Raw genomic sequence first — 22,789 nt, forward strand, 5'->3', positions numbered from 1 at the left:
CGAAATAAACTTTTTCAAACTCAGCTAAAGAAAGAACCTTTGGAAGATAAAACAATTAGATGTAAAAACATTTCTTTTTACAGATCTGTCACAACGTATACAGAAGGGCACTGACTGCAAGCGGGGGAAATGCTTAACTTATTTTTTTAAAAAAAGGACATCTATATAAATGTCACTTCAGACTAGGGATGTTACAACACGTAGTCCATATCCTCTAAGAGTCTGTAATTTAACCAATGTAAGTGCAGACATATGCATATAACGAATATAAGTGCAGACATATGCAAAATACAGCACAGTTTGCTCAAGTGTTTGTCTTTTAAGGCATTGAGGGGGATTCTTCTTTATAAAAAGTGAAGATGGAGAACTACCATATGACCCACTATTCCACTTTTAGGCATTTATCTGAAGAACATGAAAACACTAGTTCAAAACACTAACATGCACCCCCATGTTCATTGCAGCATTATTTATAATAGCCAAGATATGGAAACTACCTCAGTGTCCATCGATGGATGAATGGATAATGAAGATGTGGTGTACACACACACACACACACACACACACACACACACACACACACACACACACACACTGGAATACTACTCAGCCATAAAAAATGAAATCCTGTCATTTGCAGGATTTCAACAACATAGATGGACCTCAAGCATATTATGCTAAGCAAAATAAGTCAGATAGAGAAAGACAAATACTGTATGAGTTCACTCATATGTGGAATCTTAAAAAAAAATAAAGATGAACAAACAAAACCAAAAAAAATTCATAGATACAAAGAAGAGATTAATGGTTACCAGAGGGGAAAAGGGCTGGGGGGGCAGGCAACATGGGTCTTAGGCGTCAATTGTATGGTGATGGATGGTAACTGGACTTGTGGCAGTGGTCATTTTGTGGTTTATACAGATGTTGAACTATAGTGCTGTACACCTAAAACTTACATAATTTTTTTTTAAAGGGTGAAGATCGGGAAAGGGGGTAAAGTAGAATCATGAGTTCTTATAATAAGCCTTGTAAAGTAAGAGTTCTCTGAGTTTCACCATCTACTTAAATTTTATGATGGACTCCTTGTCTTGAGAGACTTTATCCTGGACCTCTCCTTCAAATAAGAAATAGCTGTCTTTTCTCAATCCCCACCTTTCACCCCATCCCCATTTAGATTTGATATGCAGGGGGAAAGAAAGTGAAAGCTGGGAAAAGGAAAATCAGAGAAAATGGCCCTCCATAGGTTCCTGGCCCCTCCCAAACATGAGAAAAAGAAAAAAAGAAAAAAACGTACATTTTAACATGAAACAAACTGTAAAACTCTAGTCTTCAGTTAGATGAAGGGGATAGGAAAGAGCAGCTCTCCATAATAATTAAAAAGACATTTAGAATTGAAATAATACTTTCCACTTAAGGAATTAAAACTATGTTGCAAATACTAACTTGTTAAAGAAACCCATAACACCACTAGGAGTGTGAGAGGAGATCTACTTAAAGGCCCTCAAAAATAGCTATCAGTTTCACTATTCTCACATTCTTTCCCCTCTCATTTCTACTATATTAACTCAGATAACGTTATTTATATTTCCACAGTGCTTTCCATTTAAGTAAGCAAAAATTTACATTTAATGATGATCTTACCACATCCCTAAGGAACTGTGGATTATCCAACGAAGGTTTAGTGAATGAACCATTAAACTTACTTCTATTTGGTTTAAATGACACTCATTTCTTTTTTTTTCAGTACCATAATAAACACAAAATCCAACTCACCGAGCTTCTTATAACTTTCAGAATGTAGGTACTGTCATGTTTTTGTTCTCATTTCAATGAGCTCTTAAAATTTATATTGCAATTGTAAGAAGGATTATTTTTATCTTATTGAAATATTTAAAAACAGGCTAAAGATAGTTCAGTTGTATACACAGAGGAAAAGGCATCAAATATCTACAATATCTGTATTTAATGATCATATAACCTTTTAAAATTGTATGTTCTACAATGAGATCATTATTTTATATAAGCAGAATTAATAATACATGCATTAAAAGCTGACAAAAATGAATGTCCTGTCAAAAGGATGTAACAGCCCACCTTGTTTGGTCAAACAATGTTTTGGCCTAGAAGACAGGCTTCAAAATGGCTTTAATAAAAACAATAATTTAATCAGTATAATCATATAACCAAAGTAATAATAAAATTATCAATTTCTTCCTTTCTATACCCTTTGACGAGCTATTTCTGCCACCATCATTGGTCCTGGGTGATTCTGACACTTCAGCATATAACACTCAAAAGTCTTTACTGCAACTCATTCCCCAGCCTACCAACTATTCCTTATACTTCCAGGACACTTGCTTTCCCATCCTCCTATCAATTCACACACTGGACTACTTAACTTTTTTTTTTTTTAACTTAACTATTTAATAAAAAATAAAAGACCCAGAATTGTTGGAGAGAGAAATTACAAAGAAGATGGAGGTGCCTAGAAAAGACAAACAAAAAGGAATAATAGAAATATCTGTGATATTCCTTGGTGATCAAAGGATATCTCTGTGACATTTCTGCCACAGATGCATAACATGAAATCAATCATATGGAAACATCAGGCAAACTAAAATTATGGGGCATTTTACATTAACTTTCTTGTCATCTTCAAAAGCAACAGGTCACAAAAGTCAAGGAAAGACTGTTTCAGATTGAAGGATATTAAAAAGACATGAAAGGGCTTCCCTGGTGGTGCAGTGGTTGAGAGTCCGCCTGCCGATGCAGGGGACACGGGTTCGTGCCCCGGTCAGGGAAGATCCCACATGCCGCGGAGCGGCTGGGCCCGTGAGCCATGGCCGCTGAGCCTGCGTTCCGCAACAGGAGAGGCCACAACAGTGAGAGGCCCACGTACCGCAAAAACAAAAAAAATACCAAAAAAAAAGGACATGAAAACCAAATGTAATGCATGATTCTGGACTAGATTTGGCTATAAAAGGATATTATTGGGACAAATGGCAAAATATGAATGGGTCTGAGGACTAGATGGTAGTAATACATCAGTGCTAATTTCCTGATTTTGAGGACTGCATGTGGTTACATAGGATAGTACTTGTCTATAGGAGACAAACACTAAAGTATTTGGTGGGTGGCAATGGGCCATCAGGTTGTCTGGCACCTTGCCCTCAAATGGTTCAGGAAAAAAAATTCTTTGTACTGCCCTTGCAACTTTTCTGTCAATATAAGATTTTAGTTTTTGAAAAAAATCACTACTCCAGCTTCCTTAATAAGATAAGATACAAACAATTCAATTCAAAGCCAGTATCATGTGTAATAGAGAAACCCGAGTAGTAATGACAATAGGAACAAAACAAGGATGTCCACTTCTTAACACAAATATTTAACGTTGCTCTGGAGGTGGTGGCCAATGTCATTAGTCAAGAAAGAATTAAGTTTGGAAAAAATGAAAACACTAATTCAAAAAGATGCATGCCACCCTAATGTTCATAGCAACACTGTTCACAACAGTCAAGACGTGGAAGGAACCGAACTGCCCATCAACAAATAAATGGATAAAGAAGATGTGGTGTGTGTATATATATATATATATATATATATATATATATAGAGAGAGAGAGAGAGAGAGAGAGAGAGAGAGAGAGAGAAGTATTCCATATATACACATACAATGGAATACTACTCAGCCATAAGAAAGAACAACATTCTGCCATTTGCAGCAATATGGATGGACCTGGAAAATATTATGCTTAGGAAAATAAGTCAGACAGAGAAAGACAAATACTGTATGATATCACTTATATGTGAAATCTAAAAATAATACAAATGAATATATATGCAAAACAGAAACAGACTCACAGATATAGAAAACAAACTTGCGGTTACCAAAAGGGAGAGGGAAGTGGAGAGGGACAGATTAGGGGATTGGGATTAACAGATACAAACTATGTATAAAACAGATAAGCAACAAGAATATATTGTATAGCACAAGGAATTATAGCCATTATCTTGTAATAACTTATATGGAGTATAATCTGTAAAAATACTGGATCACTACGCTGTGCACCTAAAAATAATATAATACTGTAAATCAACTATACTTCAATTAAGAAAAAAAGAAAGAAGTTTATAAATAAAAAAGAGAAAACAAAATCATATTATTTGCAAATGATAGGACCGGATATTTGGAAAATCCAAGAAAATATAGACTATAAACTATTACAAAAATAGAGGAATTTTAGTAAAGTAACTGCATATAAAAATAATAAATCAAAACCCATGGCTTATATAAAAACTAGTTACATGATATAATGAAAGAAAACAATCCCATTTATAATAACAAAAATTATAAGATAATTAGAATAAACCTTACAAGAAAAAAATAAGCTATACAAAGAATATTTTAAATGCTACTAAAGAGCACAAAAAATGACTTGAACAAATGAGAAGCAAAACCATGTTCTTAAACAAGATTCTGCATTACAATGATTTTATTTCTCCCTAAATTACTCTTTTAAAATTATGCAAGCCCAATTAAAATACCAATACAATGGTTTTAAAAAACATCATACATTAAAAAAAATCATACATGATGAGTCTAAAGTATATATGGAAAAATAAACAAGAATATAAAAATTATTTTAAAGCTCTAAAATATTTTAAAACATTATGATTTATAGTCACCTAAAAAGTGGTACTGATGCACAAACAGACCTATCTATAGCACAGACAATCCAAAAACAAACCCAAATACATACAGGAATTTAGTATAAACTAAAGGTGACATTGCACATCATTGGAGAAAATGTAAATTATTCAATAAATGTTGATGGGTAGCCATCTAGAAATTATTTCTCACATCAAAACAAATGCCAAAAGGATCAAAAAATTTAAAGGAACCCCAAAGTACTAGAAAAAAGGTAGAGTTTGATTTTAAAAATCTCAGGGTTAGGAATGTCTTTTTGAAAATAAGACAAAACCCAAAGTCATAAAAGACTAATAAATTTCACCTCAAAAAGAAAATATTTATACATGGTAATTTAAAACTTGCTGAAAACCTATCATGAGAAATAAGACAGCTCTTTTTTGACAAATATCAAAACAAAATCAGAAAAGTAGTCACATCACAAATCACAAGTTTGCTTTTCTTGATGTATAAAGAGCCCCTACAAATTAATAAGAAAAAGATTGAGAACTCAACAGAGAAAAACACTAAGAACATGTTGACTGAAAGGAAATAAAAAGGCTCAAACACATTAAAAAGATGTTCAATCTCACAAGAGAAATGCCAACTAAAATTGTAATCACATTTCCCCCTTTCCATCAGATTAATAAAGTTCAGTAATTTGATAATACAATATATTGGGGAAAATGCATTCGTATGTTGGCTGTGTTAATCAGTTTCACCACTACTGTGGACAACTTGGCAATATCTATCAACTTTGTAAATGCATATACTCTTTTTTTTTAATTATTTATTTATTTTCGACTGTGTTGGGTCTTCGCTGCTGCACGTGGGCTTTCTCTAGTTGCAGTGAGCAGGGACTACTCTTCGTTGAGGTGTGCGGGCTTCTTACTGCAGTGGCTTCTCTTCTTGCGGAGCACAGGCTCTAGGTGCATGGGCTTCAGTAGTTGTGGCACGTGGGCTCAGCAGTTGTGGCTCACAGGCTTCAGAGTGCAGGCTCAGTAGTTGTGGTGCACAGGCTTAGTTGCTCCGCAGCATGCGGGATCTTCCCGGACCAGGGCTCAAACCTGTGTCCCCTGAATTGGCAGGTAGATTCTTTTTTTTTTTTTTTTTTGCGGTATGCGGGCCTCTCACTGTTGTGGCCTCTCCCGTTGCGGAGCACAGGCTCCAGACGCGCAGGCTCAGTGGCCATGGCTCACGGGCCCAGCCGCTCCGCGGCAAGTGGGATCTTCCCAGACCGGGGCACGAACCCGTGTCCCCTGCATCGGCAGGCGGACTCGCAACCACTGTGCCACCAGGGAAGCCCGGCAGGTGGATTCTTAACCATTGTGCCATCAGGGAAATCTTGGTAAATGCATATACTCTTTACCCAGCAATTCTAATTCTAGACTGTTATCCTTCAAATATATTTGTACATATGTGAAATGATATACTGAAAAAATACAGACAAGAATATATGTATAATCCAAATGTCCACCTACAGAGAACTAGTTAAATAAATTATAAATACAATTGGGAAAAAATTAGGTCTTTAACTAAGACCTACAAGAACAGAGGAAGAAAAAGTTAATTTCTTACATTTTTCCCCCCGGAAACTCTACTCAGAAAGTTAGAAACAAACATCTTAAAACACATGTTCTTACAGAAGAAAGCTAATTCTTTCTGTAAAAACAACCTGAAAATACCATATTCTAACGCATATATATGGAATCTAAAAAAAAAAAAAAACTGGTACTGATCAACCTAGTTGCAGGGCAGGAATAAAGATGTAGACATAGAGAATGGACTTGAGGACAGGAGGTGGGAGGGGGAAGCTGGGGCAAAGTGAGAGTAGCATCAACATATATACACTACCGAATGTAAAATAGTCAGCTAGTGGGAAGCAGCAGCATAGAACAGGAAGATCAGCTCAGCTCAGTGATGACCTAGAGGGGTGGGATAGGGAGGATGGGAGGGAGGCTCAAGATGGAGGGGATATGGGGACATATGCATGCACATGGCTGATTCACTTTGGTGTACAACAGAAACTAACACAGTACTGTGAAATAATTATACTCCAATAAAGATCTAATAAAAAAAATAACAACCTGAGTCTAAAACATAGCAGCTGGTATAAATCCTTTCTTTTGAGAATAAAGATTAAGTCCCAGGTACAGATTGTCCTAATATGGCAGGATACTGTTTTCTGAATCGGACTTTTTAATTGCAAAGGCAGGGGAGGGGGGGTGGACAGAAGGGAAGAAAAGACTGAAAGGAAGAATAAAAGGGTAGGAAGAAAGAAGAACAGAAATAAAGAAAAGAAGAAAAATAGAAGGAAAAGTGGGATACATCTATAGAAAGAGATACTATGCAGTTGTTACAAAGGAGATAGCTCTAAATACATTGATAATGATATTTAAGATAGATTAAGTGAAAAAAAGAAGACAGACATTTCATGTAGTTTGCAACCATTTAGTTTTTGGAAAAAAAATAAAAGGTAAACATACCATTATGCTTCTGGGCATAGGTAATAACTCTGGAATGATTCAGAAGTATGTAGTAAATGTGAATGTCTCCAAAGAAAGCAACTGGGTGGCTGAGAGGGAGAGGAACAGGAGTTAAACCTACCTTTAAATGTACATGTAGCCCTTTATACCTGCTGAGTGCTGTACCACAGGTATGTTGCTACACATAAAAGTTTCTTAACTGAAGAATTTAAAGACTTAAAGCCAAACAAAACTCGTTCACCACATATGGCACTATAAGCCACCAGTCTGTAGACCCTGTCTTGGATGTTTCAATCCAAATTCATTATTTCTACAAAGGAGAAAAAAGAAGCTCCAAGAGATTAAATGGTGTATCCCTAAGGGGGACAGCATTCTCACAAATGAACTAAGGTGATAGTCCAAGACCATGAATGAATCACCACTTAGAACTCAAGACTCACACCCAATGTAGTGGGGGTATTAGCAACAAGGACATGACAGAAAATACATGGCCCAAAAGGCTCCTTAAAAGTTCTCCCTGAACATTACCACAACAAAATTCCATCTGAAATAAAACAGACAGGTCTCTAGTTACCCAATATATTCCTAGCCTCCAGTATTAACCAGTAATATGGAATAGTGATGAATTCAGTTATTTACTTTTTTCTTTTATTGGTATACTTCTCCATGAAGCTACAATTTGACCACTTTCTTTTTTTTTTTTTTGCGGTACGCTGGGCTCTCACCGCTGTGGCCTCTCCTGTTGTGGAGCACAGGTTCCGGACGCGCAGGTTCAGCAGTCATGGCCCATGGGCCCAGCCACTCCACAGCACGCGGGATCCTCCCAGACCAGGGCACAAACCCGTGTCCCCTGCATCGGCAGGCGGACTCCCAACCACTGTGCCACCAGGGAAGCCCTGACCACTTTCTTTTAGAAAACTTGTGTCAGCCTGCACTGTCACCTCAACATTCTCACATTTTAAAGTCTCCTAAAGTTTCTAGGGTTCCAGGAACAAAAGTGAGATTGAGACATACAACTGAAATCTTAAGAAAAAATTAGAAAAACTAAAGATTCAATCTGATCAAGTAGATAAGGTATGAAAATAGCTTTTAAGTATTACAAATAAAATATTCTTTAAAATTTTAAGTCATCATTCTTCCATTTATCTCTACTAGTAAAGCTAATGGTGATGGCACATTATTTTTGAAAAGAAAAGTTTGGAATTATCTTCAAGGAAAATAAATGTTAAAAATTCCATAAGTTTTTTATATTATGTACCTAAAATTAGGCCTCCACTTTCCTAACCATTAGAAATTTAAAAAGATGAAAACAATAGTAACTAGATATTTTACAATTTAAGCCTACATGGTAAACAGGAAATTTATTTACCTTTATTATTTTCAATTCTAACTTATCAAAAGGATATATATAAGGAATGTAAGTCTGCTATATCTAAGCAGGTTTACCTGAAAACATGGGAATATCTAATAATTAAATTATTTTAAATGTATCATTTAGTTTTTTGAAACCATTTAAACTATCTTGTACTCTAAAATCTTAAAGGGTTAAAATTTAAAACGAAAATCACTGAAAAGGACATTCACAGAAAGATAGACAAGATGAAAAGGCAGAGGGCTATATACCAGATGAAGGAACAAGATAAAACCCCAGAAAAACAACTAAATGAAATGGAGATAGGCAATCTTCCAGAAAAAGAATTCAGAATAATGATAGTGAAGATGATACAGGACCTCGGAAAAAGAATGGAGGCAAAGATCGAGAAGATGCAAGAAACGTTTAACAAAGACCTAGAAGAATTAAAGAACAAACAAACAGAGATGAACAATACAATAACTGAAATGAAATACACACTAGAAGGAATCAACAGCAGAATAACTGAGGCAGAACAGATAAGTGACCTGGAAGACAGAATGGTGGAATTCACTGCTGCAGAACAGAATAAAGAAAAAAGAATGAAAAGAAATGAAGACAGCCTAAGAGACCTCTAGGACAACATTAAACGCAACAACATTCACATTATAGGTGTCCCAGAAGGAGAAGAGAGAGAGAAAGGACTCAAGAAAATATTTGAAGAGATTATAGTCAAAAAACTTTCCTAACATGGGAAAGGAAATAGACACCCAAATCCAGGAAGCACAGCGAGACCCATACAGGATAAACCCAAGGAAAAACACGCCAAGACACATAGTAATCAAATTGGCAAAAATTAAAGACAAAGAAAAATTACTGAAAACAGCGAGGGAAAAATGACAAATAACATATAAGGGAACTCCCATAAGGTTAACAGCTGATTTCTCAGCAGAAACTCTACAAGCCAGAAGGGAGTGGCATGATATACTTAAAGTGATGAAAAGGAAGAACCTACAACCAAGATTACTCTACCTGGCAAGGATCTCATTCAGATTCGATGGAGAAATCAAAAGCTTTACAGACAAGCAAAAGCTAAGAGAATTCAGCACCACCAAACCACCTCTACAACAAATGCTAAAGGAACTTCTCTAAGTGGGAAACACAAGAGAAGAAAAGGACCTACAAAAACAAATCCAAAACAATTAAGAAAAGGGTAATAGGAACATACATATTGATAATTACCTTAAATATGAATGGATTAAACGCTCCAACCAAAACACACAGGCTGGCTGAATGGATACAAAAACAAGACCCATATATATGCTGCCTACAAGAGACCCACTTCAGACCTAGGGACACATACAGACTGAAAGTGAGGGGATGGAAAAAGATATCCCATGCAAATGGAAATCAAAAGAAAGCTGGAGTAGCAATACTCATATCAGATAAAATAGGCTTTAAAATAAAGTGTTACAAGAGACAAGGAAGGACATTACATAATGATCAAGGGATCAATCCAAGAAGAAGATATAACAATTATAAATATATATGCACCCAACATAGGAGCACCTCAATACATAAGGCAACTGCTAACAGCTATAAAAGAGGAAATCGACAGTAACACAATAATAGCGGGGGACTTTAACACCTCACTTACACCAACGGACAGATCATCCAAAATGAAAATAAATAAGGAAAGAGAAGCTTTAAATGACACAATAGACCAGATAGATTTAATTGATATTTATAGGACATTCCATCCAAAAACAGCAGATTGCACCTTCTTCTCAAGTGCGCAAGGAACATTCTCTAGGATAGATCACATCTTGGGTCACAAATCAAGCCTCAGTAAATTTAAGAAAATTGAAATCATATCAGCATGTTTTCTCACCACAATGCTATGAGATTAGAAATCAATCACAGGGAAAAAACCGTAAAAAACACAAACACATGGAGGATAAACAGTACGTTACTAAATAACCAAGAGATCACTGAAAAAATCAAAGAGGAAATCAGAAAATACCTAGAGACAAATGACAATGAAAACACGACAATCCAAAACCTATGGGATGCAGCAAAAGCAGTTCTAAGAGGGAAGTTTATAGCTATACAAGCCTACCTCAAGAAACAAGAAACATCTCAAATAAACAATCTAACATTACACCTAACGGAACTAGAGAAAGAAGAACAAACAAAACCCAAAGTTAGCAGAAGGAAAGAAATCATAAAGATCAGAGCAGAAATAAATGAAATAGAAACAAAGAAAACAATAGCAAAGATCAATAAAACTAAAAGCTGTTTCTTTGAAAAGATAAGCAAAATTGATAAATGTTTAGCCAGACTCATCAAGAAAGAGGGAGAGGACTCAAATCAATAAAATTAGAAATGAAAAAGGAGAAGTTACAACAGACACTGCAGAAATACAAAGCATCCTAAGAGACTACTACAAGCAACTCTATGCCAATAAAATGGACAACCTGGAAGAAATGGACAAATTCTTAGAAAGGTATAACCTTCCAAGATGGAACCACGAAGAAACAGAAAATATGAACAGAACAATCACAAATAATGAAACTGAAACTGATTAAAAACCTTCCAACAAACAAAAGTCCAGGACCAGATGGCTTCACAGGTGAATTCTATCAAACATTTAGAGAAGAGCTAACACCCATCCTTCTCAAACTCTTCCAAATAACTGCAGAGGAAGGAAGACTCCCAAACTCATTCTATGAGGCCACCATCACCCTGATAGTAAAACCAGATAAAGATACTACAAAAAAAGAAAATTACAGACCAATATCACTGAAGAATATAGATGCAAAAATCGTCAACAAAATACTAGCAAACAAAATCACAAGTATATTCAAAAAGAAAAGTACATAAAATATTAGTCTGGGTTGGATATTTTTCAGTTGTTTTTCTGTCATCTGCTATGGGAGAGAACGAGCACTCACTTATACAAAAATCTATAATAAAGTGCCAGAGAACAACTAATTTCAGGTTCTGTCAATTGAGCACAAACTCACAAATAACAAGAGAAATCCATGAAAAGTAAAAGTCAATAAAATAGATTACTTAACCTAAGGAAGAGCATACAGTGAAATTTCAGTTATCTGCTTTATATCTTAATGTCTTCTATAAACTATACCTATTTCCTCTGAAAAGCTTTGGATTACATTATTCTCTTGCATCTAGGCTGCTAGTTGTTTTTCTCTGGGCACACAATCATTGCCTCTAGCTAGCCCTCTCTCCTAAAGACAGTGTCTTCACTTGGCAGCATCAAACTTCAGCATCAGAATCACCTAGAGGGGCTTCCCTGGTGGCTCAGTGGTTGAGAATCTGCCTGCCAACGCAAGGGACATGGGTTTGAGCCCTGGTCCGGGAAGATCCCACATGTTGTGGAGCAACTAAGCCCGTGCACCACAACTACTGAGCCTGTGCTCTAGAGCCATGAGCCACAACTACTGAGCACATGTGCCACAACTACTGAAGCCCACGCACCTAGAGCCCGTGCTCCGCAACAAAGACAAGCCACTGCAATGAGAAGCACGCTCATTGCAACAAAAAGTAGCCCCTGCTCGCTGCAACTAGAGAAAGCCTGTGTGCAGCAGTGAAGACCCAACACAGCCAAAAATAAATAAATACATAAATAAATTTTTAAAAATTGTGTGTATTTTTTTAAATTAAACTTTCCATTTGGTTCTTTTTTTTAAACTACCCTATGACCACATTTAAAAATTATTTATTTATTTTATTTATTTATTTTGGCTGTGTTGGGTCTTCGTTGCTGCGCGCGGGCCTTCTCTAGCAGCAGACCCAATGCGGCCATAAATAAATAACATAACATAACATAACATAACATAACATAACAAGACAGAATAGCTCCTTGCCAAGGAGCATTAAATAACTTTTTTAAAGATATAAACCCACAAGATCAAAGAGAACATACAGAGGCAACAGGGGTCAAGGGATGATAAATATTTAGGATGTGGAAAACAGATGAAGAAAGAGTACTAACTCAGCAGCTCAGAAACCTAAGTACCTGCAGAGGGAGTTCAATGAGAAGCTAGTAGATTTCCCCCAAAGCACCTTGAAAAGCTCAGAAATTAAGAGGTATGAGATACACAGATGGGGCAGCTGTGTCACAGGGCTTAAAACAGGGGGGAAGGTTAAAAGTATATGAAGTGCAGTCAAACCTACAGGAACCCACCTCTACTCCCTGAAATAAAACAACTACCTCTAACCCACCTCCCCAAGATACTAGACATTTAGCCTCTGAAGAAATGTAAACAGAGAGGTCTTGACTCAGAATGCCAGGAATAGTAGAGGGCAAGAATGAGGCAGTGACAAAAAGAACAAAACAAAACAGGATGACTAAGTGAAAGCTTTAAAAGGTAAGAGCTATAATCTACTTCTCTAGCCAGGTTCCATCTACCTCTGCAGCTAGGCTCTCTCTCCAAGGCAGATGATTAGAATACCATTTTCTAGAAAACTGAATAAACTCAGAGAAAAAAACTTAAATGCCATTTAAGTATGACATTCAGGGGTCTTTCAACAAAAAAACCATTTCACCTAAATCAGATCATCCTTCAGTGAAGGCCTGATCATCCTGTAGTGAAGGCTCCATGTCAAACAGCTAGTCTAGAGATAGAGGACGTCCCACCAGTTTATGAGTGCCACACTCTTAAAAATGGTCCACCTTGACATTTGAGAAAAGGCTCCATCCAATAAGATATAGAGACAAAAACATGAGGATTAAAAGGAACACAGGGGCTTCCCTGGTGGCACAGTGGTTAAGAATCCGCCTGCCACTGCAGGGGACAGGGGTTCAAGCCCTGGTCCGGGAATATCCCATGTGCCACGGAGCAACTAAGCCCGTGCACCACAACTACTGAGTCTGCACTCTAGAGCCCACGAGCCACAACTACAGAAGCCCACGTGCCACAATTACTGAAGCCTGTGCACCCAGAGCCCATGCTCTGCAACAAGAGAAGCCACCGCAGTGAGAAGCCCTTGCACCACAACGGAGAGTAGCCCCTTCTCGCCGCAACTAGAGAAAGCCCACGCACAGCAACGAAGATACAACGCAGCCAATAAGTAAGTAACTAAGTAAATAAGTAAATAAATAAAATAAAATAAGTAAGTAAATAAATAAATAAAATAAATAAGTAAGTAAATAAATAAATAAATAAAATAAATAAAATCCACCCACCCATTTATTCCATGCTTACCATGTAACGAAACTGTGCTGGGGTGGACAAAGTCCACCACAGACATAGTCCATTTCTTCACAGAGCTTATAATCTACATAAAATACTGGTTTTTTTAAGGAGTAGCTTTTTATATTCTTATAAATATAGCATAAGCCTTTATAACTTCTGAAGAAATGATTATAGTCAGAGTTAAGATACATGTAGTAAACTATTCAACTGCAAGACATTTTGCATAATGATATGATATGTGTGATAAGATATGCTACAAATGAAAGGTAATAGAAAATATAAATGAAAGAAATAACTTTAAAAAATCTACCTTTAAAAAAAGGTCAATATTAATCAACACAATAACCAGATTCTACTTAAAAATAAATGAGACTGATGAAGAGCCATGAGACTTATACAGATGATAAATCACTACACGGAAAACTGAAGAGCCTAAATAGTAATAAGAAATACAAATTACCACAGTTTTAAATATTAACAATTGGTAAAGCTGGGTGAAGATTTTTGTGTACTCTTTGTGGAACTTTCCTATAAGTTTGAATTTTATTTTAAGTTTTGTCCCATAAATTTTTTAAAAAGTTGTATCCCTGATGTATCCCATATATACCTGTTAAATTAAAAAGGTAAATTAAGTGATAAAACCCAATGTTCACAAGCAGATGAAATACAGATGTATCTTTATATGGATGGTGGCAATGCAAATTAGTTAAATTTCTTTTGCAAAAGGGAGCTGACAAAGCCACCCACATACTCTATGATTTGGCAATTTTGCTTTTAGATATACAAAACAAAAGAACACCAGCCCTTTCCTCCACACTGTCCAAAAAAAAAGTAATGTGCAAAGCTATTCAGATACACTCTAATTTTGCTTTTATTTATGTCATTTGAATTATTTCCTTCTGATTTCCCCTCAATCCATTTCTCTACGTAGATGGAATCATGGTACAAAATTTTACAGCTTACTTTTTGTCATGAAAACACTTTCCGTGTTATTACTGTCTTTATACCATCATTTTCATTGGGTTTATTATACAACTTCAAGTAAATTTACCATAACTTATTTAACCATTGTAGCAGATCTTGTGGAATGGCTATTCAAAACACACATTCCTAATCCCTTTTTTACCTAGCTTGTAACTTCCCACTATAGAATCTGGAAAGCCAAATGACTGCTTTCCTAGATTCTGTTATAGTCATGCATATCCAAGTAACCAATGAGATGTCTGCTGGGGATGGAAAGAAGGTCCTTCTGGGGAAAGTTTATCATTCACTGATAAAGGAGACTCACTCCAAAACAAATAAACACACAAAAAACCACAAACAAACCTTTTTGCTGCTTTTCACTGTGGTCTTGATGTCTCTAACTATAGCAATCTTGTAATCATAATGTAACAAGAAGAAAGCCAATAAGCCCGCACACTGAGGGTGAAAGATGGCAGAGGAGAATAGAAAAAGTTTATGTCCTCACTGAGCAACTGTACCAGCTTATGTCAGACAAAAAGACTACCCACCACCAGACCTGTGAGAAACATGATCTTTAGTTGTTAGGTCACTGTTAACAGAGTTTACCTGCAGCCAAAAGCATTCCTAAATGATACTAGTTTCACTACACCTTAACATTTATATTATAATTTTTCACTATTACAAAATAAATTGCCAATGATGATCTTCATGTATACACATTTTTAAGGCAATTTTTTGTTTACTTCTCTGGGATAGACTACGACAAATAGAATTACTAGGTCAAAGTATAACTGTTTCCTTATAGATACTAACCAGCTGACAATACAAACAACAATGTATGACAGTAAAGTTTAAAATATCTTTCCTAGCATTGAGTGTTATCATTGATTTTAAAAATTCATAGACAGGGACTTCCCTGGTGGCGCAGTGGTTAGGAATCTGCCTGCCAGTGCAGGGGACATGGGTTTGAGCCCTGGTGCAGGAAGATCCCACACGCTGTGGAGCAACTAGGCCCATGCAGCACGACTACTGAGCCTGCGCTCTAGAGCCTGCGAGCCACAACTACTGAAGGCCACACGCCTAGAGCTCGTGCCCTGCAACAAGAGAAGCCACCACAATGAGAAGCCCACACATCGCAACTAGAGAAAGCCTGTGCGCAGCAACGAAGACCCAACGCAGCAAGGAAGGAAGGAAGGAAGGAAGGAAGGAAGATTCATAGACAGAAAAGGGTACCTCATTGCTTTAATGTATATTTCTTTGATGAGAATTATTAATATGGACCATTTTGCCATATGTTGACCATTGTCCTATAACAAACCCATCCAAACTCATAAAGAGATCAGTTTGATAAGCTATATCTTGTTTCCTTTTTAAAAATATTCTTCCTTATTAAAAATACTGTAAAATGGAAAAAAATTTCAAACTTTATATAAAGATATACAGGAACAACCAACAGATCACTCCTTTACCCCCATTCCATTACCTAGAGATAACCAATGTGAACAGTTTGCTGAAGTCCCTTCTGAACTTTCTTGTATGCAGAAGTAGAAAGATAAGCAAAAATAACATCTGTTTTGGTTACATAATTACTAAAAATAAGTATAAGGACTTATACACATATGAAAATATATAAAATTAATAAATTGAACTTTTATTGAGCTCTTCCTATGTTATATTGCTCTGAATAAGTGTTTTATAACTCATTTCATTGTCACACAAACAAAAACAAAATAGTTAATAACTATGTACAAACCCATCATATTTAAAACATAAGTGTGTACACTAACAGATCTGAAGAAAACATAGATGCTAGAGTTAAGTTTTTATTAAGACATTTTGCCTTATATGTAAATAATATACAAAGGCAATAAGGATATAATGAAAAGAGCTTGTAAGGAAGGAGGGTAAGACTGAAACATAAGTTTATATGTTACTGGTTTTACTGTTAAGGTGGGCATTCCATGTAGGTGGTAGGTAACACAAGGCTGGAGTTTCCAGACTAGAAATATATTTGGTAATCTTGGTTTTCATATACACACAAAACTATAACATTTCCCAAAACAATTAAAGTAGCTACAAGAGTGTGTGTGTATATATATTCCTTTTATTAATTTTAAAAAATAAGATCCAGAAAAGATGCCTTTTTAAAATTAAATCCATTACATAAAACAATGCCTGTTATTTTAAGTGATGTTCCTAATATAAATACAAATCCAATGACTTCATCTTAGCCTACTTTACAAGTATTAGATTTATTTAGCTTTAATAAGTTAAACTATCATTCTGTTTCCTGTTAAAACTGTAACACTAATCTGAAAAATTACCAAAAATAAATTATAGGAAAAAAAAAAAACTAATCCTACTTGTGATTACAGATAGAAGATGATCTCAATAAAGAGACAGACATTCCATGCTCTTACAAAGGATATAAACAAGCAAATTAGAGAAGAGGAAACCCAAAAGGCTAACAAATTTAGGAAGAGATGCTTAATCTCAGTGATAACCAGAAAAATACAAATTAATATAAATAGGAGATATAACTTCACATTTATCAGAGTAGCAAGAATTAGAACTCTAGATAATGCCAAGTGTCAACAGCAAAGTGCGATCATGCACTGCTAGTGGAAACACAGACAAGGGCAATCAGTCTGGAAACCAATCAGCAAATTACTTAAATTAAGTCTACATATACCCAGCAAACCAGTAATTCCATTACTCATTAATATGTCACAGAAATTCTCAAACAGTTAAAAGTAATGGCTTTCATGTCCATAAAATATCACAGATGAATCTTTTTAAAAAGTAAGAGAAAATTATACAATTTGATTTTTGTAAATTAAAAAATACATGCACAGGAAAAACAATAATATTTTACAAAGATACATAAAAACAATGGAAGGAGAATATGAGAGGAATGGAGATAAAAATGGATAAGTAAATTAAAGAAGAGAGGGACTGGGTGCAGACCAATAATAATGTGCAATGAACTGAAAAGTATGAGAACTCAACCCTCTGCACCTGAGTTCAAAGCAAGATTACCAAAAACAATGACTTTAAGAATACATAGGCAAAAATCCTAAATCCTCAATAAAATATAAACAAATCAAATACATCAGTATATCAAAAGAAAAAATACTCCACAACCAGGCTTATGCAATTAGTAAGATAAGTGAGAAAAAATAACATATTATCTTAGGAGATGCAAAAAATCAATTAACAGGGCTTCCCTGGTGGCGCAGTGGTTGAGAGTCCACCTGCCGATGCAGGGGACGTGGGTTTGTGCCCCGGTCTGGGAAATTCCCACATGCCACGGAGCGTCTGGGCCCGTGACCCATGGCTGCTGAGCCTGCGCGTCCGGAGCCTGTGCTCCGCAACGGGAGAGGCCACAACAGTGAGAGGCCCGCGAACCGCAAAAAAAAAAAAAAAAAAAAATCAGTTAACAGAATTTATTATCTATTTCTGTTAACAACTCCTAGAAAACTAAGAAGAAACTTCCTTAACATGCTAGATAGTAATTTTTAGTTTTTATAAATTTATTTATTTATTTTTGGCTGCATTGGGTCTTTGTTGCTGCACACGGGCTTTCTCTAATTGCAGTGAGCGGGGACCACTCTTTGCTGCCGTGCGCGGGCTTCTCATTGCAGTGACTCCTCTTGTTGCCGAGCACAGGCTCTAGGCATGCGGGCTTGTAGTTGTGGCACACGGGCTCAGTAGTTGTGGCTCGCAGGCTCTAGAACACAGGTTCAGTAGCTGTGGCGCACAGGCTTAGCTGCTCTGTGGCATGTGGGATCTTCCCAGACCAGGGCTTGAACCCCCGTCCCCCGCATTGTCAGGCGGATTCTCAACCACTGCGCCACCAGGGAAGCCCTAGATAGTAATTTTTAGAAACCACTAACAAATACCACACTTAACAGTTACACAGTTTCCATTTAATTTTTTTTTAAGCTTTTTTTTTTAAAGGAACAAAAGGAGACTCTCCAGCACCACTATCATAATATAAAGTTCTGAGATTGAGAACCAGTACTGGAAAAGGAGGAATAAATATTAGAAATAGTTACACTTGGCTTTTCTAGCTAAAATAACCAAACATTAGAAAGAATAAGGTATTTCTGCAAGGTAACTAGATGACTTTGCACACACAAGCACAGCTTTCCCACATATTGAAAATAACCAGTTAGAAATGTAATGGAAAAAGAATCCTACTCACAAAAGTAATAAAACCTATAAATTCTTAAGTTTATTCCTAGGTATTTTAAGTACAGGATATCTCTGCTTAAGGAAAGAGAGAAATCTTAGTTGGAAAAAGTTAAAATGTAAAGATGCAATTATTGCCAAGGCAAATGCGAGTTCAATAAAAAACCCAACTGTGTGTGTTTACATGTGTATATACATGAAATTCTGGAGGGACACACATTAGATTGTTAGTAGAATTTATGTCTAAACAGATTTGTGACAAGGACTGGAGAGGAAGGAGTACTATCTACTTTTTATCTTTCTATATATTTCTTATGTTTTGAATATACAGCTATTCTCATTTTACTTACTTATTTATTTATTTATTTATTTATTATTTTTGCAGTACGCGGGCCTTTCACTGTTGTGGCCTCTCCCGTTGCGGAGCACAGGCTCCGGACGCGCAGGCTCAGCGGCCATGGCTCACAGGCCCAGCCGCTCCGCGGCATGTGGGATCTTTCCAGATCGGGGCACGAACCCGTGTCCCCTGCATCAGCAGGCGGACACTCAACCACTTAGCCACCAGGGAAGCCCTATTTATTTATTTTTTAAATTTTATTTAGTTATTTATTTTATTTTTGGCTGCGTTGGGTCTTCGTTGCTGTGCGTGGGCTTTCTCTAGTTGTGGCAAGTGGGGGCTACTCTTCATTGAAGTGTGCAGGCTTCTCACCGTGGTGGCTTCTCTTGTTGCGGAGCACGGGCTCTAGGTGCGCGGGCTTCAGTAGTCGTGGCTCACAGGCTCTAGAGCGCAGGCTCAGTAGTTGTGGCTCACAGGCTTAGATGCTCTGCGGCATGTGGGATCTTCCCCGGCCAGGGCTCGAACCCGTGTCCCTTGCATTGGCAGGCGGATTCTTAACCACTGCACCACCAGCCAGGGAAGTCCCTAGCTCTTCTTATTTTAAATAAATCATTTCTTCTGACAAAGATTCTCTCCTTGACAAAACTTTAGTCAGGCTCCTCTAAGTTCTCTCTTCTATTAGACCCAATCTTTGGATTTCCATGGCCATCTTTACGTTGCCCAATTTTATCAAGAATCTTACTAAATCGGGGCTTCCCTGATGGCGCAGTGGTTGAGAGTCTGCCTGCCAATGCAGCGGACACGGGTTCGAGCCCTGGTCTGGGAAGATCCCACATGCCACGGAGCAACTAGGCCGGTGAGCCACAACTACCAAGCCTGCGCGTCTGGAGCCCGTGCTCCGCAACAAGAGAGGCCGTGACAGTGAGAGGCCTGTGCACCACGATGAACAGTGGCCCCCACTCACCGCAACTAGAGAAAGCCCTCGCACAGAAACGAAGACCCAACACAGCCATAAATAAATGAATAAATAAAATTTAAAAAAAAACACAAAAGAATCTTACTAAATCAGCTTAGCAAGAACCCATCACCTTCAATATCTGACCAACCTCATTATCAATCAAATTCCTCATCCCCACCATCCCCTGGGTGATATCTGATCACCTTGGCCTGCCTTCAGCAAGAATCCTGTAAGGTCAATTTAGTTAGAAACCCCCCTGATCCCTGATGTTCTTCTTAGTAATTTCCATCCACCTACCGCCCCACCCTGCCCGGCAACACACATGCACACACACACCCTCCTCATTGGCCACATATCCCACCTTTCCTTGTACTCGGGATTGAGCCCAGTTCCATATTAAGGTCTCTTTCCCTCTACTTCAATGGTTCCTGATTAAAATCTGCTTTTACCATTTTAACCACTGTCCAGCTCTGGTTTTCTTTAAAACTGCTAAATATAAAATTTAGACAGTTTCTAAAAATAAAATCTAAATTTAACTCTGAATTCTAAATAAGGACTCATATTGTTTCTTTTTTGTAGAAAAATTAGTGGTTTCTAGTCAGTGTTTCATGCTCTAAATCTCTTCTCTATTTCACGTTATAGCAAGTTTACAAAAACACTGCTTAAAAAAAATCAATATAAGTAGATTCCTTAACTAGGGAAGTCAAGTTTTGTTAAAACAAGCTTTTATTAACAACTACCTGACTTTCAATTATCATAATACGTTAATTTTCTGATTTTAAAAAAACTAATATAAGGGACTTCCCTGGTGATCCAGTGGTTAAGACTCCGTGCTTCCACTGCAGGGGGCACGGGTTCAATCCCTGGTCAGGGAAATAAGATCCCACATGCTGCATGGCGTGGCCAAAAAACAAACAACAACAAAAAAACTAATATAAAAAATTAGGTTAAAATGTCAAGAGTTACAATCTTTACTCAGTCTGAAAAGCAAACAAAAGAGAACACAAAGTAGGGAAAATAGGGAAGACTCATAGACATATATAAAAAATATTTGATATAAATTAACTCATTTAAGCTTTGAAGTATATTGAATCTAAAAGATCAATAAATTCCTGCTTTCACTTTTCAAAAAAGTCAGTGAACATAACTTAATTTTTCCTGATAACTTAGGGCCATACTACATACATCAATTATTGAACTGTATCGTACAAAACTTCAGTGTTCTCTGATGTGATGTGAAATTCCTACTCCTGGTTCTCTCACTAATCTGTGTAACTTACTAAAGTTATTTAACTGCTCTGAGCCTCAGTTCCATCAACCATAAAATGAAAGAGTTTAACTTTTTTTTTTTTTTTTCCAGTACGCGGGCCTCTCACTGTTGTGGCCTCTCCCACTGCGGAGCACAGGCTCGGGACGCGCAGGCTCAGCGGCCATGGCTCAGGGGCCCAGCCGCTCCGCAGCATGTGGGATCTTCCCAGACGAACCCGTGTCCCCTGCATCGGCAGGCAGACTCCCAACCACTGCGCCACCAGGGAAGCCCGAGTTTAACATTCTTTACTTCTATGAAACCAAAGATGACATGTGTGAAAAACAGAACTGAATAAGTACTGATCCCAAGATGATGAATATTCTTTATAAAAAAGATTTCTATTTGCTTGCATTCTACTTATTTGCATCCTTTTCATGGAAGACTAATGGTATACAATTGAGTTAATGTTTTCCAAGGCAGTATTGCTTTGGCTAATTTTTTAAAAATTTATTATTGAATCCAAGACAACAGCCACCTTCCAAAAGATATCCTCATCCTACAGAATAATCATCCTCTTCTCTAAAGTTATCTGTATTTTGGTCAGCAGTAAGGCAGCAGGGGAAGGAAAGGAGGCTCTGCATTATCAGTCCAGGAGCTCCTTCCTGCAAATTTGAACTCAATTCTAACATCGTCATTATTAACATGTACTGTGATAGGTGCTAGAAAAAAAAAATTTTTTTTAATTGGGCACAGGTGAAGTTGCTAAAGCTCCAGGAGGAAAGGTACTGTCTCTGCTATTTACTGCTATATCCCCAAGCTCCAGAAGTCACTTGCATGCTGCAGATACCCAATAAATATCTGTTAAATTAAGTGAACAGATTCTTAAAAAGGAAACAGTATAAGGTAACACAGCCTAAGTGCCAAATGACACAGCAAGTACAGTTGACCCTTGAACAACAGGGGGTTAGGGGCATCTCCCCTCCGTGTAGTCGAAAATCCTTGTATAGCTTATAGTTGGCCCTCCATACTGGCAGTTCCTGTATATCCATGGTTCCTCAGCAGCGGATTCAGCCAACCTCGGATGGTGTAGTACTGTAGTATTTACTATTGAAAAAAATCTGTGTATAAGTGGACCTACACAGTTCAAAGTCGTGTTGTTCAAGGATCAACTGTACTAAAAAAGGAACAACCACTAAAAACTAAGGGTATCTAAAAACTCTTCGTGTTGGAAATGGGACTTAAGCTAAATCTGAATAAAGAACCCATAAATCCGAAAGAGTAATACAAACTATGAGGTGGTGGAAGGACATTCCAGAATGCAAACCCTTTTGAGCAACGGTTT

General features: G+C 37.1%; 1 protein-coding gene across 2 annotated transcripts in view; it reads right to left on the reverse strand.

Annotated features, from left to right (window-relative positions):
• Positions 1–22,789, reverse strand: part of STRN (striatin) — a 108,469-nt gene that overhangs the window by 69,697 nt on the left and 15,983 nt on the right. The gene's annotated exons all lie outside the window — the stretch shown is intronic.

This window comes from Leucopleurus acutus (genome assembly GCF_964270905.1).
Source record: "Leucopleurus acutus genome assembly, chromosome: 12".
NCBI lineage: Eukaryota > Metazoa > Chordata > Mammalia > Artiodactyla > Delphinidae > Leucopleurus > Leucopleurus acutus.